This window comes from Marmota flaviventris, chromosome 2 (genome assembly GCF_047511675.1).
Source record: "Marmota flaviventris isolate mMarFla1 chromosome 2, mMarFla1.hap1, whole genome shotgun sequence".
NCBI lineage: Eukaryota > Metazoa > Chordata > Mammalia > Rodentia > Sciuridae > Marmota > Marmota flaviventris.
Genome location: NC_092499.1, coordinates 66,328,331 through 66,346,997, shown reverse-complemented (window position 1 = coordinate 66,346,997; position 18,667 = coordinate 66,328,331). Strand labels below are relative to the sequence as shown.

Sequence of the window (18,667 nt, the reverse complement as noted above, 5' to 3'; positions counted from 1 at the left end):
AATATAAAATAACAAAAATAAAATATCCTTTATTCTAAATAATGTATAACACACTTTGAAAGTTCAAAATTGATGAATTTGTTTTAATTATATAAAACTGCACACAAAGAAATTTATAAGCTAATGTTCTTAGCAATGCCTCCTAACAAAATTCATTGCTATAATTATTCATTATGAATTAATCATACAGAAGAAGAAATAACAAAAATTTCAGGAAACTCTAAATTTGATATAAAGAATATTCACCTTTATTTAAATATAGAAAGTACCAATAAAAAATAAACAAAAGAATGAAAAATAAATAGATAGATAGTTTCTTATGACTGTTCTTATGGAAGCAAAGAGTCATCTGACAAAATGGCCAATGCTGAATGGGGGGAAATACTCAAATTCTTGTACAAAGGAAGTATGAATTTCTATGGACAAGACTAGGAATTTCCAAAGACATGTTGTATATAGCCTACTTTAGATTTCTTTAGAACAGATTCCTATCTAAGCTTTTCTACTAATATTTTCCACTTAGGTAGTTAGGATTTTATTTTTTCATGTAAATGTAGAATTTCTAGTATGAAGAAAAGAAATGCTTTTTATCTTATAAGTACTTTTTATAATTAATTTGTTGAAATTTATGTTTTTTATAATTTTAGGTATGCATACTATATGTCAGGTATTATTTTGTTCAATCATTAATCAATATTCTTTCTTGTAATTCTTGAAAAATAAGAATGTTATGTTAAGCACCAGGAAGAAGACAAAACTAACCTGAGTTACTAACCACGTGTTATTGATGCTCAATTTGTTACTTTTGTGCAAGTGAGAATTTACATTTAAAAGTTCAGCTAAAAGTTAACATCAGACATTTTATTAGTCAGAAAAAATTCTCCTATATTGTAACAGAAGCATAGGATAAACAGTGTGCTTAGTAATTTGTTTCTGAAAGAAAATTTGATAACAAAGTAGATCATTTACATTATATGGTTATTTTTAACAGTCTAGAAAACGTTTATTATTTTAGTAGCAAAATGCCATATACTGATACTCTAGAATATTTATACTAGAAATACTCTGCATATTCTTTTATAGTTCTAGTGCTATTTTGAGTAATAAAATAACTTATGTATAGCAAAACTAAAAATAACATAATGAACTAGGATCTTGAATTAATGTTATGAATTTGAATTTAATAATTTGAATTTTACAATAGGAACTTTCTGGCAAAGCCAAATACTAGAAACCCTTATTTTTAAAATATTTTAAATCAGATTGAATAAAATACACCTCCCTCTATGATCAGATTTGATGGTTATAGTTGACGTCATTTTAAGGAGCTCTTCCTATGGTATTTATGAAGTAGTTTTGGACACGATGTCTCGCCTTTTCTTAAACATACTAGGATTTAATAAGGTATAATTGAAAAATTTGAGTTAGACAGACCTGAATTTGAAAACCAGTTCTACTACTGGTTCACTGCTGTGAAATTCAAGTCACATTAACCTGTTCAAACCTTAGTTTCCTCATCTGCTAACTTAATGCCTTTCTCTCAAAGTTTTGTTTCTAATAATTAAGATACTAAAAATAGACAATAACTGTGCTATGTGTCAGAAGCTGTTTGTTTTTCTTTTTTTAACATTTACTTTTCAGTTGTAGGTGAACACAATATCTTTATTTCAGTTTTATGTGGTGCTAAGGATCGAATCCAGTGCCTCACGTGTGCTAGGCAAGCACTCTACCACTGAGCCACAACCCCAGCCCATCAGAATCTAATTTAAGCACATTTAAACTCATTTAATTCATATGACTCATAGTCATATGAATCAGGTAATATTTTTATGTTTACTTTAAAGATGGAGAAGCTGAATACAGATATGCCCAAGCTAATCCAAGCTAGTAAGTGACAATAATGCATATGAAAATATAATTCCTTTCAACTTCATAAACACTTAATAGGTGTTCATTTTTATCTTTTTTCTTCCTTGTTTCTTTAATAACACCTATGATCTCTAGATATAGTAACTTCAAATACTTCTGCTACTAACCCTTATACTCCTGGAACCCTTATACATCTGGTAAATATATTTCTTTTAAAATATTAATATATGTCTATTAAAAAAAGAATTACAGGCAACATTTCCCCACTACTGCTTTAAGGCATGAAACAAAGTAACAAGAATAAAAATTTCTATAATCTATATGCTATGGAAAATATAGATTATTAAAACACTTGGATTCACTAGCACCTGATAGCCTACTTCTAAAGGTTTCAGTATGGAAAGTTAATTAGGAACATATTTATCACAACTAAATCTATTATTTTTGTTTTAGATCTATTTATTTTGTATTTTTAAATTCTTGGATGTTGCTTGATACAGCTCAGATGTGTAAAGGATAACTTTTTGTAATAGTTCCCTTTTTTATATATATATATATATATGTTTTTGTTTTTGTTTTTAAGTTGTATTTGGACACAATACCTTATTTATTTATTTATATATAGATAGATAGGTAGATAGATATAGATATATAGAGAGATATGTGGTGCTGAGGATCGAACCCAGTGCCTTACTCATGCTAGTCAAGCACTTTACTGTTGAGCTACAACCCTAGCCCCAATTGTTCTCTTTTATAACTAAATTTTTAAAATTAATACATAACACAAAAAATACAGCACATTTATGGGGTACTATGTGACATCTTAATACCTGAATGCATTGTATAATTTTAAATCAGGTTAAAAGGTAATATCCTTCTTTATGTATTGGGTTTATAATTTTTTAAAATGTGTTTCCTTTTTTTTTTTTTTTAGTTGTAGGAGGACACAGTGCCTTCCAACCTAGTACCTCACACGTGCTAGACAAGCACTCTACCACTGAGCCACAACCCCAGCCCCTGTTTTTGCATTACCTATTACAAAGCAATGTATGTTTCAGAGCACAAGCATACTTACAGCCTTCCAGTTTTTTAAGAACATCATTCATTGTCTTTGTTCAATTTCACAAATATTTATGAAGTGCCTTGTCCTTTATTAAGCATAATGCTAAAGTACTCCTACAGTGGTCAAATAACAAATCAAGAAAATTTAAACCTAATAATGAAATGGTCAGTCAATTCAGGCCGAAAGATTAAAAGAGAACTGAGTATCTGTGAAATTTTTATGATAGTAGAATTTAAATTAAAATTTGAAAGACAAAAATAGGATTCTGGTTAGGAAAGAAGACATCACTGAAGAGAGTAAGAAACAAGGGAAAATATATGCGCAAGATACATATGAATATAAATGTAAAGTGTTCCTGGGTAGACAGAAAATTCCCCTTTATATAGAAGGATGGATTAACTGGACTTATATTATTTTATTACTTTCTTATAACAGAATGGTACCATATATAGAGATGAGAAACAGTAATTGTCATTATTCAAAGATCTTGGAAACCACAACTGCTAAGTCCACTATCAGGCAATATAGTCACTAAAATCATGTCATCAAGCCTCACTTAAAATATATCCTTTTTTACATCTAGCATTTTTTCCCCAACAAAATTAATTTCAATCTTATTGAAGATTGTTTTTATGTCCTGGATTTACTCCATCCCCAGCATATGGGAAAAAGAGAGAGAGTCCTGGTTTAATCTGCAAATCTATTAACTGTCCACACCATTATTTGGGTGCATATTTTAAACTTCTGTAACACACCAACCCCGATTTTGTTGTCTGGGAATCTTTTTGCCAATATTTTCTCAGAAGCAAAACAATCAAGAAATATTTTATCATAGATTTTGTCAGTGCTGTATATAGTTAGTGTATAGCTAGCATTTTATAAAAATTACAAACTTTATAATAATAGAGAAAAAAATCACAATATCTTATAGTTTGAAGAAACTAAATACCATCATATTTAAAGCTCTAGCAGGCCCGTTTTTTTTTTGTTTGTTTGTTTTTTTATCATTCCCAGCCTTTATCTGAACATCTCATTTACCACTTCTTCCATCTGAAAGTTCATTGCTCAGAAAATTCCAATTGTTTCAAAGTTCAAACACTTCAAACTGAAATCTGTAACCTTATGATTTTTACTACTTGCTTATTCCACACTTGGCAGTACACAAAAGCTCAAATTTCTCTTTTCAATGAAAGTATTTGAAGTAAAATATTGCATTTTCCCTTTAAGTTCACTTACTTTTATATTGCTTTTACATTCATTTTTTTTCCTACCAGCCACAAACTTTCCAATTTCTATACCCTCTACTTTATTTATCCATTTAAAAAAAAACACCTCAATCATATAATGGATCTGGGGGTAAATTACAAGCATGAAATGATATCATTTAAATAAATAATTAGTGACAATAAGTGACCTTGGATTTAAAACTATAGATTTGAAAGGGCCCTATTCCACATAGCAACACTAAGGGGAAATGTACATTACTCCTTTGGGTCACAATTTTGGAATTTTGAGAATGAAGCAAAACCAAAAATTTCATACATGAAAAACCCACACATAATAAAATCATGTCTTCAGTTTTCTTTAAATATATCTTAATTGCATGCCTACTCTATACCACAATATGTTCTTAGCTTTTATGGTGCCATTATAGGGAAGAGAGATCATACCTTAAGTAAACATACAAATTAATTAAATACAAATGATGGCAAATTCTGTTTATAATTGAAGTTCTAACTAGAAAAATAGTGTTCTCTAAAGATTTATTAATCAATGTAACACTGATTAAAAGCACAAGGTATTTGGATTTGAATTTCATGTCCAACTTATCACAACTTAAGTTTCTATATCTATGTTTTCTTATGTCAAATGAAGAAGAATATGTACCTCATAGAATAGTTATGTGAGTTAATATAATTAAGGCATTATATTAAGGCATTATATTTTGGTTACATTATATTTGTAACCAAAACAAATAACTGAAAGTGGGTTACTTATAAAGAAAAGAAATTTATTTAGTTCACAGTATTAAAAGTTGAAAGGTCAAGATCAGGTGGCCTACTGGCTCAGTCTCTTCTGAGGAACTAATGACATCATCATGGTGGGAGCAAGTGAGGAGAGGTGACATTGTCAGATAGGAAACCAGAGAAGAATTTGGCCATCGACCTCAGTCTTTTATAACAACAAACTCTTGGGAGGACTCGGGTCACTTTGAGGACAGCTCTCCTAATAAATTCCTCTAAGGACTTCCCTCTAGGCCCCACTTCTTAAAACTTTCACACCATTTTCCACTAAGGACCATGCCTCAAACACATGAACCCTTGGGATAATAACCCACATCTAATCTATAGCCACTCTAAAAACCATATATGCTGTATAACTATTTGGGAATTTTTTGATTATCTAAAATAATCATTAATTATTACTTCCTCCATTGGATATTTGTCTTCCATTCTTTTTATTTTTATTTTTATTTTTTTTAGTTGTTGATGGAGCTCAATTTTATTCATTTATTTATATGTGGTGCTCAGAAACAAAACAGTGCTTCACCCATGCAAGGCAAGTGCTCTACCAGTGAGCCATGACCCCAGCCCTGTCTTTCATTCTCTGTAATAGAAAAAAAAGAGCATTACTGGATAATTATTGGAAAAAATACGAAAAAAATTTTCCTATGGAGGAAAAAAATAAGCAGAATAGTAACTAAAGACAGTAGTATAATAGAGGAAAAAAAGAAGTATCAGAAAGGACATTCTGAATGCTTATTTTACCTTAAATTTATCAATGATAGATGCTTAAAGTCAGCATTTCAGCTCAGCCTTCCAAGCCCACTGTTATAAAATGAATGGAGGCTGGCATAACAGAATATTTTGGTTTTACAAAATACATGCTAACGCATTGACAATAAAAATAATTAAATATTTTGCAAATATAAATGCTAAAAGTATTTCAATTTCAAACAGTAAAAAAATACTATACAATTCCTTTTAAATATCTATTTTATGTTTTGTCAAGAACAAACTATTAAACAAAATGAATTTTTTAAAAAGAGCTAAAGGCAGATTTATCTAGAAAGTCACAGGAATGAAGATTTTAATATATCCTTTCTTCATTACTTTCTAAAAGCAAGAATGTAAATTTATCTCTATGTATTAGATATCCATCTATAAAATGGCCATGTTACTTTTTTACACAAAATGTAATTAGGTGACAACAAATGGGTTTATATTTGTCAATTACTATGAACTTCTCAGAATATCACTGTATTAGAAAGGCAGAATATTTGTAATTTTATGTTACTGCCTACCATAGGAGGAAATCGGTAACAAGTCAAAAAGTGGATACAAATTACTAAATAAATTATTTGGAATTATTCTAATAATTTTATCAATATTATTTGCTTATATTGGAACTTGGGGAAAGCATGAATATTATTAGAGTAGAGAAGAAATGTCCAGTGAAGGGAATAACCATTTCAAATAATCATTAATGACTCACTGATGACAATTTTCAGAAAGGATCCAAATTCTTTCACAAGATGCTCAGAAAAACATCAGTAAACATCTTGGAGTTTGAAGATAACCTGTTATTTGCTTCACTGAGAGAGGGGAAACAAAGATCAAAACAAAAAATACAGAAGAAGCAGTTGATCATGCTGAGAGTACTAATTGATACTTTAAAAAGGCAAAAAATTATATTCCTCTGCATAGAATGAAGATAGCATCATAGTGATAGATGTCACTGGAATAGTTATCTTCCCTTAGCTTCTTCACCCCTTCCCATAAGTTTGTTTGCAGCAAATAATATAATTGTTCCTCACATGCAATAATCCTCAGGATGAGATTTTATGAAAGGATATGGTAGGTCAGTTTTTATTAGGATGTGATTTTGAGTAGTTTTACAAATTTTTAAAATGTTTTTCTAGGGCTGGGATTGTGGCTAAGAGGTAGAGCGCTCGCTTAGCATGGGCGGGATCTGGGTTCGATCCTCAGCACCACATTTAAAAAAAAAAAGCATTGTGTTGTGTCCATCTACACCTAAAAAAAATAAATATTAAAAAAAAAGAGTTTAAAAAAATGCTTTTCTACAAAATGTATTGGAACCAGTAAGAATATAATTGTTAGTTTTAAATTTTGCATAAATGAAGTGGAGTCCTATTATAATGTATCTCTTTCTTACTATGATTCAGGACTACCTAATGCAGCCCTATTATAATAAGGTCACTTTAATAATAACTCCATTGATGAGGTTCAAAATTAAGTCACATCATTCAGAGTTCCCACTGTTCTTAAACATTTTATATAGAAGTTTGGATATTTATATGATACTTTGATATGAGTTCTGTTTGTAAGCCCTATGTACTTTCTTTTACATTCCCTCCCCTTTTTTGCCATTTTCAAGACTTACCCTTACTATATATTCTGTCTTCTAAACTGGTACCAGTCTGTGGACAGATACATGGATGAGTATTACCAGCAGAAATAAATAATATTTAGAGGGATGCTTTTACATAATATTGAAAGCAAATCCTAGTATATAGGCACTTTCAGAATTATATTATGGACAACAGTGGCAACAGCATTATTAATAAGCTATAGTCTATAAAATACCTTCGGACAGGGGTTAGTAACATTATTTAAGAATCTGATGGTAAATATTTGAGTCTTTATGGTTCATCTGGCCTGTCACAACTATCCAACTCTGCCAGACCTATAGCACAAAAGCAGTCATAGATGATATAAATGAATAAGCCTGGTTTTTTTTCAATAAAATTTTGCTATGGGCACTGAAATTGTATTTCACATAATTTTACATGGCATGAAATTATATTCTTTTGATTTTCTTGAATGATTTATAAATGTAAAGATCATTCTCAGTTTGTGGGCTATACCAAAAACACAGGCACTAGGCAGAATTTGGTCCATGGGCTACAGTTTGCCAACTTCTGTTTTAGAATATTCCTATCCAACTGTGCACTATCTGCTCTGTTATTCCAAAATCTCATGATAATGTGAGCTTTCAGAAAAATGTGCCCAAATTTTGAGGTTAAGAAATGAGAAACCCCACAAGAAATTAATATTCCCGACACTCAAATATGTAACAGCTATATTTATGTATATATGACAGGCACTGTTCAAGGTATCAGGGACATAACAATGAACAAAGAAGTTAAAAAGTCCCTACCTATAGAGGGAAGGGGAGGGAGGGGAGGGGTATGGGGGAAGGAAGGATAATGGAATGCATTAGACATTATTATCCTATATACATATATGACTACAGAGTGGTGTAGTGATGTATATGATGTATGATTCTACATCATATACAACCAAAGGAATAAGAAGTTATACTCCATTTATTTATAATATGTCAAAATGCATTCTACTGTCATGTATAACTAATTAGAATTTAAAAAGTCCCTACCTTTATGGAATTTACATTTTAATGAGGGAACACGAACATAAGAATACAGAAAAAAATGCATAGTATTGGAGATGATCATTTTAGTGGATAAAAATAAACCAGGGAAGGAGTTTAGACAGTCTAGGCAGGAATGAGCATTATAATTTAAAATAGTCCATTCTTCAAGGAATTTGCATTTGAGCAAAGACATAAAGGAGGAAAGAGAGGAATCTGTGATCACAGAAAACTTTCATATTATGTTTCTTGTAATGGAGCAGAGGCATGGCATGACCTTACATTTTAGTAGGGAAACCAGTTTGGGAGCTATTAAAATAATCCAGAGGAAAAATGATAGTGACTCAGACAAAAGAAGTAGATTATTGGTAAATTTGAAGGTAGAAGTAACAGATGGAATAAGAGAAAGAATGAAACCAGGTAAAAGATATAGTATTTGACCTGAACAATTGAAGGGATAAGAGTTACCATTTACTGAAACAGACAAGAGTGTGTAAAGAGTAGGTTTGAGGAAAATCAGGAGTTTTGCTTGGTCATGGCAACTGAGTACCTTTAGATATCTCAGTGGAGATGTTGGATTACAGTCAGTTATGTACATCTGGAGTTTAGAGGAAATGTCTGGGCTAGAAGTTTTATTTTTTTATAGTCATCAACATATAAATTGAATTAAAATTCATGACAACTGATGAGACTACCAAAGTATTTACTGGTATTACTATGTATAATTGTTATTACTACCCCTGATTCTTTTCTTATCTACTTTAAAAGAGGTAGGTAGTTTCTAGTAATTGTCCCCTCTGCTCACTCACAAAAAGCGGGAAGAATCCCACTGATCAGAAACATGACCTGCACAGAAAGTACCATTAGTTGGCATTCCTCAGATTTTTGCCATGATGTAAACAGGGGAGTGAATTTTCCCAAATACCTCCTTGCTGGAAAGTGTTTGCACTGGAGGTAAGTGTGAAAGGGGCGGTTGTGGGAAATGATGGGGTGAGGGCTTCCTAAACCTTTCTCAGACCTCAGAAGTGGTTGATTCTGAGGAAAGGAAAAGGTTCAGGCTGGTTCTTATTTCCCTGAACCAGTTTATACAGCCCTAAATTGACCTGCTTTCCTTAAACTGGGAATCAGAAATCCCTTTTCTCTTCTGTTTTTCTGCTGCAGAAATTCCCAACATTCCCATTTTGTGGGCTCCAGAAAGGGGTAAGCGAAGACTTCAATCCCAGCCAATCATTTCCAGATTAATAATTTTTAGTGTTTTGGTTTCTTTTATCATCATTAAAAAAATAATGCTTGGACACATTTTTCCCATCCGTTTAATTTCCTTGTGGATTGTTATGTATCTATGTTCTAGGGTTATTCTATATCCCTGGGCAATAGAGTTCAGATCCATCTGCTATTTCCATTTGTGTGCTGTTCTCTTGTGGATTCTCATATGCAGTTTATAGATTACTGTTTCCTAAATGGAATACACCCAATTCAGAGACTGTTTCACTCTTAATCTCAACTTTTCCTGACCGGTGTTTTGTTCCCCTGCTGACAGCTTGTCTCTGCCCTACCCAAATGCTTCTGATGATCTACCATTGCTTCTCTACTGTTCTGTCTTCCTGCTTGATTGCCTTTGGATTTTGTCCCCTTTTTGCCTCCACTTCACTCATCTGCTGAACAATTTGCATTCTCTACTCACTGATTCTTTGTCTATCAGCAAAAGCCAGGGTGCTGCCATATCCATCTGCTATTTTAGCATTTTTAGATTGCCCAGCATTGTCTATCTGCTCTCCTACTATCCTCCTATACTGTGGCCTACCAAATGCTCTGCCATCTGCCTGCCTGATCTTGCCCTGTCAAATCTATGCCTGTAATATTGTAAGTAGGTGCAGATTGTTTAGCACTTTGCTGTCTATTTCCACTTGCCTTGTGCCACTGAGTTGGACTGCTGACTGAGTTTGTTTGACAATGGCCTTCTTTGTCTATTTGCTGCCCATGGCTGCCACATTAATTTACTTAAGACATTGCATTCATCTCCTGTGAACTTGGCAACTTGCTGATTGGCTCATATTGCCTCCTTTATAATTCCCTGCATCTAGTAAATCACTGGCATTGTTCCTTTGTTGTCTTGTCACTTTAATCAGATTTTACCTCCAAGAAAAATTCTGCCTACATATTGTCCAGATATATCTTTGAAATAGGAAAATGCTTTGCTATTTAATACCCCAGTCCAGTTAACTCCTAAACTGACTTTTTAAATTCAGTACCACCTGTCCTTTCTGCTTTTTTTTCAAACACAACTTCACACTCTTCTCTTTATTTAGTAACTTTTTTTTTGGTCTAAATCATTTATCACCCTTGCTTCAGTTATCTTTTTGCATCACATGTTATGTTAATTTATTCCTTAAGTATGGGATCTTTCACTTATTTTCCATATTCTAAATTTATTTCTTAATTTGTTTTTCCCAACTTTTCAGGGATTCATGAGAACAGATTACTCTGATAATTTTTATTCTTTTTAGTACAATCATGAGAATTTTTTGAAACTTTACTTACAAGTATCGTCTCTAAAAATAATATATGTAATTATCTTTTGCTTCTTTGTAGTTCAGATTAAAGTCGCTTTCAGTTCTGATCCATTTTTTTTTCCTTTGAGAATATCATTTCTTAGCCTCCCCATAGCTTACATAATATTGTTTTTTGGAGATCCTTTTGATGTATTTATCTTGCGCTCCTTTTAAACTGTCTTTTTGTGTGTGTGGGTAGACTTTTGAAATTGATATTTTCTCATTATTTACATAATACTTAGCATCTAAAGATAAGTTGCAATATAAAATTTTCTGGACTGTAAAGCTTGTAGTCTTACAAATAAATGAAAGGCAGAGAATTTGGGGGAATTAAATTTGCAAGAGTCTGAGATATAAAGTGAAGTGTGTATATGTGCATGCACATAATGTGTATATAAATTTGAGATGTTCTATGTGTATATCCACAACATTGTTGTGCTTAAAAATGTGAAAAATGCCGAGTAACCATATTAAATTTTATTTTGTTTTTATAAAAACAAATAGGAAAAGGAAAAAAGTCTAATAAGAGAATGATAAATTTAGGGAATATGGAAAGCAAGTATAGACAAGATTTTTTAAATAATTTTACTTTAATGGAGATAAAAGCCACTTTATATAAGTCAAGAGATTCATTGACTAGCTTTAAAAAATCATTTTGTTAATATTTGTTATATAAAGAATATATGACAAAACTATTTTAAGTGTACAATTCAGTGGTATTAGTACATTCAGTGGCATTAGTATACTTTGTACAGGCATCACCACTGCTTTCAGAACTTTTTCATCATCCCCAACTGAAATTCCATATGCATTAAACAAAAACTCCCATTTACTTTCTTCCCCAACTCCTGGTGAACCCTAATTTACTTTCTCAGTGAATTTGCCTATTCTAGGTACTTCATATAAATGGAAACGTAATTTTTCTCCTTCCGTATCTGTCTTATGTCACTTAATCTTTTCAAGGTTCCTTCCTATTCAAACATGTATCAGAATTTAATTCCTTTTAAAGACTGACTAACATTGCCTTGATGTATATATTACAGTTTGTTTATCAATTCATCTGTTGGGGACACAGATTGTTTCCACCTTCTGGCTGTTATCAATAATGCTGCTATGAATATTTGGTGTGCAAGTATGATTTTCTTTCAGTTCTTTTGATTATGTGAGTAGGAGTGGATTTGGTAGCTTTTAATACTTTTGTCTGCTTTGGAGGAAATTAAAATTAATTAGCAGAGAGATCAAGAAAACTACATAATTAACATGAAGCATGGATAAGTCCAAGATACTATATTAGGAACGGAAGAAATTATATACTTTTAGGAAGACTAAAAGGGCCAAATGGTACGATTTTGAAGACCCTATATTTTAAGAATAAAAGGAAAAATTAAATTAAATTAACACAGATCTTAGATGCTGGAAAGTTAGCATAAATTATTCTGATAAAGGTTAAGTTTGTTGGCTCTTTCTTATGCCAACTTTAGAATAGAATGATACCATGTCTTGGAAATAGAATAATGTGGATTTTTATAGAGAAGATGTACACATTTGAAATGCAGCATTTTAAATGACTGAGATGAGGAAACCTAGCTGTTTAGCAGAACCATCAGTGGGAATAGGAATTCATTTTTAATTCAATGGTCCTTCATCCTATATACCCACCAATTAATATAGAGACTTTTCTTACCAAAAAAAAAATCATAGGCCATACTCCCAGAATACTGATCCAATAAGTTGGGGATATGATGTAAAGTGGGAGGGTTGGGGGAGAACAGATACACAATGTGAGTTAAATTGAACTCTATATAATATTTTTGTATACCTTACAGGAATTAAAAAAGTTACAAAGAATTGGCCTTTGTCTTCAAGAAGCTTAAAAGTGGAGTGATTAAAAGAGTAATGGATATATGTTTGCACTCATTAATTCAACAATTTTGATAAGATTTTTACATACTTCATTTACCCTTTCTCAATTGAGGTTCCTCATCTAAACATAAAACTGAATAACATCTTTTCAGTTCTCCCATGTGTGATACATAAACTAGTATCATTCTATATGCATGGGAGAGAAGTTAATTCAGTACATACAATAATTGTTTCATAACTTGGTAAGAAACACTGCTCTGTATGTATTTTGCCAATTGTATGTGACCCAGTTATAAGACCTTGCTCTCAAGGAGCTTACATTCCAGGACAGGAAAAATGATATTTAAGAAAAAATTCATTTCTGGTGCCATCCACAAAATTTTGTTCTTTTCTTCTAATTCTTTGAGGTAAATGTTCAGAGTGGCTGCATATAAGGAAATTGTTTATCTCTTCAATATCACATTGAAGAATAAGAATGTCTTCTTATTAAAATTTCATCAAGTGGTGCCTGCCTGTAATCCCATCAGTTCAGGAGGCTGAGGCAGTAGGATTACAAGTTCAAAGCCAACCTCAGCAACTTAGTAAAGCCCTAAGCAACTTAGTAAGACCCTGTCTCAAAATAAAATATAAAAAAGGGCTCGGGGTGTGGCTCAGTGGTTGAGTGCCCTTGGGTTCAGTCCCTGGTACCACAAAAAAAAAAAAAAAAAAAAAAAACCTTCATCACAGCTTATAGATAATGACAATAATTTAAATGCCAGTAGAAGTCTTTGATTTTATAGTCTAGTGCCTTTAGTGACAGATTAGAGATTTCATTGGTAGTTTTTAATAAACATAATTAGCTAAAACCAGGCATGTTAATTGTACAGTAAAAGAGTAGATAAAGATTAGAGATAAATGGATAACTAGAATGCATGAGCTTCTTCTTAAATATAAATGCAAACACAGTGAGGAATTTTTTTGCCCTAAGTTGCATCGGCTCTTGTACCAGTCAATATTGACAGTGTTCAGGGATTTAATTTATCCTATTAATTGATACTTGCTCAAATTCCTGGTGTCAGAAGGTTCAGAAATATGTATTGGTTTTATTATATACTTGATGAACTAATCACCTTAATTTGGAATTTATTTGTTCTCTCTGTGTCGATGTGGGCTCAAACTTGACGTCTGTCTGTTTTTGTTCCTATTCCTGACTACGTCAGGCTGATTCCTTTAAAGCTGCATTTATGATAAACTTTAATAAGCTGTTTTTCTTCCCTCTTCTGACTGTCCTAGTAAAGTTGTTGATTTTAATGACACAGCTTTGGGAAGATCAAAGTTCTCATGTCAAGAGAAAAACACTAAAATAGAAATTACATCCAGATTTAGTTTGTTTTCTTAACAATAATGAAAAACTTCAAAAGATTGTTCTTCACTTGTGTTCATTCTGGAAAGCACTCTAAAGTTAAAAAAAAAAACCCCTTATGCAGATATTTTAAAGACCTAGGATAAAGGAAAACATAAGTAATATTATTTTATTAATACTAAGTATGCTTTTTTCCTGTGATCTCTGAGCTCCTATTTTTATTTCAAGGAAATCTAAACTGAAAGTACAGTTGTATAATGTGCTTTCTTTGTGTGAAGTTAACCCAAGAAGGTAATATTTCTATCTCACTTTTTATTAGTCTTCAAGTCTTTTTATATTTACTACAAAAATCCTCTAAATTTCCTTGCAATCAGGCAGTTCTTTGTAGGCAAATACTCTCAAACAGATCATCGTCTAACTTTTCATTTTTTCTCCCACTCAAATAAATGATAGTTGAACATGTGAAAGATGTATTTTCCTTACATGAACATTTTGTGAAAGTAGGTTTATTCTTTGTTTTTGAATATAGTAACAATAACAGGCACTAATAACCATTCTCTATATCCCGTGATCTCTTTCCCCATTTCCTCCTACAATCAAATATTTCAATGTTGCTATGAAAAAATTGTGTCATATGATATCATTGAAAGAAAACAAATTGCTGGGCTAGGGTTATGGCTCAGCAGTAGAGTGCTCGCCTGGCACATGCAAGGCCCTTCGTTCGCTCCTCAGCACCACATAAATAAATAAATAAAATAAAGTTTTTGTGTCCAACTTCAACTACAAAAGGTAATTTTAAAAAATAATAAAATAAATTGCTTCAAAGGGATAAACTATTTGATAAAAATCTTCTTTATTCAAATTTAACAGTTTTTAATTTCATGAACATCGGAATCAAATGCCTGAAAACTTCACTACTTAGGTACTTAGATGTTTATAAAATAGAAGCCAATGTCAAAATTTTTATACTATCTTAGAGTGCTTTTTAGGTTTCTTGTAATATTTAGTACTTATGAGGAAACTGAGAATATTTTCTGTTCATATCAGCAACATAAAAATGCTTAGATTTGATTCCTCATGTTCAGGAATCAGAATTTCTTTGGTATATTTATGGACATAATACAATAGTGCATGCGTATATATACTTTATAATCAGAGGTAATAATCCTCTTATAGAAACTTAAGTGAATATCCTAAAAGAAAAGTTATTTTTTTCCTTGTTCACTGACTTTGATCAAAATTAAGATAGATTTCATGAGAGTCCTAAAAGGCAAAGCTTCCTTAAATATCCTACTTGTCACCAGGCACAGTGGTACACACCTGTAATCCCAGAAGCTGGGGAGGCTGAGGCAGGAAGATGGTGAGTTCAAAGCCAGCCTCAGTGATTTAGCAAGGCCCTAAGCAACTCAATGAGAACTATTCTCTAAATAAAATACAAAAACAGGCTGGGGATATGGCTTAATGGTTAAGTGCCCCTGGGTTCAATCCCCAGTACCAAATTTTTTTTTTTTTTTTAAAAAAAGCCTATTTCTTGTTGTTTGACTTCATAATGGCTGCCAATCTAACTGGAGGGAGATGGTATCTTAGGGTGGTTTTGATTTGCATTTCTCTGACTGCTAGAGATGGTGAGCATTTTTTCATGTACTTGTTGATTGATTGTATGTCCTCCTCTGAGAAGTGTCTGTTCAGGTCCTTGGCCCATTTGTTGATTGGGTTGTTTGTTCTCTTATTGTCTAATTTTTTGAGTTCTTTGTATACTCTGGATATTAGGGCTCTATCTGAAGTGTGAGGAGTAAAGATTTGTTCCCAGGATGTAGGCTCTCTATTTACCTCTCTTATTGTTTCATTTGCTGAGAAAAAAACTTTTTAGTTTGAGTAAGTCCCATTTGTTGATTCTAGTTATTAACTTTTGTGCTATGGGTGTCCTATTGAGGAATTTGGAGCCCGACCCCACACTATGTAGATCGTAGCCAACTTTTTCTTCTATCAGACGGCGTGTCTCTGATTTGATATCAAGCTCCTTGATCCATTTTGAATTAACTTTTGTGCATGGCGAGAGAAAGGGATTCAGTTTCATTTTGTTGCATATGGATTTCCAGTTTTCCCAGCACCATTTGTTGAAGATGCTATCCTTCCTCCATTGCATGCTTTTAGCCCCTTTATCAAATATAAGGTAGTTGTAGTTTTGTGGATTGGTTTCTGTGTCCTCTATTCTGTACCATTGGTCCACCCGCCTGTTTTGGTACCAGTACCATGCTGTTTTTGTTACTATTGCTCTGTAGTATAGTTTGAAGTCTGGTATCGCTATACCGCCTGATTCACACTTCCTGCTTAGCGTTGTTTTTGCTATTCTGGGTCGTTTATTTTTCCATATGAATTTCATGATTGCTTTCTCTATTTCTACAAGAAATGCCGTTGGGATTTTGATTGGCATTGCATTAAACCTATAGAGAACTTTTGGTAATATCGCCATTTTGATGATGTTAGTTCTGCCTATCCATGAACAGGGTATATTTTTCCATCTTCTAAGATCTTCTTCTATTTCTCTCTTTAGGGTTCTGTAGTTTTCATTGTATAGGTCTTTCACCTCTTTTGTTAGGTTGATTCCCAAGTATTTTATTTTTTTTTGAAGATATTGTGAATGGAGTGGTTGTCCTCATTTCCATTTCAGAGGATTTGTCGCTGATATACAGGAATGCCTTTGATTTATGCGTGTTGATTTTATATCCTGCCACTTTGCTGAATTCATTTATTAGCTCTAATAGTTTCTTTGTAGACCCTTTTGGGTCTGCTAGGTATAGAATCATGTCATCTGCAAATAGTGATAATTTAAGTTCTTCTTTTCCTATTTTGATGCCTTTAATTTCTTTCGTCTGTCTAATTGCTGTGGCCAGTGTTTCGAGAACTATGTTGAACAGAAGTGGAGAGAGAGGGCATCCCTGTCTTGTTCCAGATTTTAGAGGGAATGCCTTCAATTTTTCTCCATTCAGAATGATGCTAGCCTGAGGCTTAGCATAGATTGCTTTTACAATATTGAGGTATGTTCCTGTTATCCCTAGTTTTTCTAGAGTTTTGAACATAAAGGGATGCTGTACTTTGTCGAATGCTTTTTCTGCATCTATCGAGATGATCATATGGTTCTTATTTTTAAGTCTATTGATATGGTGAATAACATTTATTGATTTCCGTATATTGAACCAGCCTTGCATCCCAGGGATGAATCCTACTTGATCATGGTGCACAATTTTTTTGATATGTTTTTGTATCCGATTCACCAGAATTTTATTGAGGATTTTTGCATCTAGGTTCATTAGAGATATTGGTCTGTAGTTTTCTTTCTTTGAAGTGTCTTTGTCTGGTTTAGGTATCAGGGTGATGTTGGCCTCGTAGAATGAATTTGGAAGTTCTCCCTCTTTTTCTATTTCCTGAAGTAGCTTGAAAAGTATTGGTATTAGTTCCTCTTTAAAGGTTTTGTAAAACTCTGCAGTATACCCATCTGGTCCTGGGCTTTTCTTAGTTGGTAGTCTTTTGATGGTTTCTTCTATTTCCTCTATTGATATTGGTCTGTTTAGGTTGTCTATATCCTCCTGACTCAATCTGGGCAGATCATATGACTTAAGAAATTTATTGATGCCTTCACTATCTTCTAATTTATTGGAGTATAAGGATTCAAAATAATTTTTGATTATCTTCTGTATATCTGAAGTGTCTGTTGTGATATTGCCTTTTTCATCCCGTATGCTAGTAATTTGAGTTCTCTCTCTTCTTCTCTTCGCTAGCATGGCTAAGGGTCTGTCGATTTTGTTTATTTTTTCAAACAAGTGCTGGCGAGGATGCGGGGAAAAGGGTACACTTGTACACTGCTGGTGGGACTGCAAATTGGTGCAGACAATTTGGAAAGCAGTATGGAGATTTCTTGGAAAGCTGGGAATGGAGCCACCATTTGACCCAGCTATTCCCCTTCTCGGTCTATTCCCTAAAGACCTAAAAAGAGCATGCTACAGGGACACTGCTACATCGATGTTCATAGCAGCACAATTCACAATAGCAAGACTGTGGAACCAACCTAGATGCCCTTCAATAGATGAATGGATAAAAAAAAAATGTGGCATTTATACACAATGGAGTATTACTCTGCATTAAAAAATGACAAAATCATAGAATTTACAGGGAAATGGATGGCACTAGAGCAGATTATGCTAAGTGAAGCTAGCCAATCCCTAAAAAACAAATGCCAAATGTCTTCTTTGATATAAGGAGAGTAACTAAGAACAGAGTAGGATCGAAGAGCACGAGAAGAAGATTAACATTAAACAGGGATGAGAGGTGGGAGGGAAAGGGAGAGAGAAGGGAAATTGCATGGAAATGGAAGGTCCCTCAGAGTTATACAAAAGTACATACAAGAGGAAGTGAGGGGAAAGGGAAAAATAATACAAGGGGGACAAATGAATGTCAGTAGAGGGGGCAGAGAGAGAAGAGGGGAGGGGAGGGGAGGGGAGGGGGGATAGTAGAGGATAGGAAAGGCAGCAGAACACAACAGACACTAGTATGGCAATATGTAAATCA

General features: G+C 32.9%; 1 protein-coding gene across 5 annotated transcripts in view; it reads left to right on the top strand.

Annotated features, from left to right (window-relative positions):
• Gphn (gephyrin) overlaps positions 1-18,667 on the top strand; it is a 623,546-nt gene that overhangs the window by 283,065 nt on the left and 321,814 nt on the right. The gene's annotated exons all lie outside the window — the stretch shown is intronic.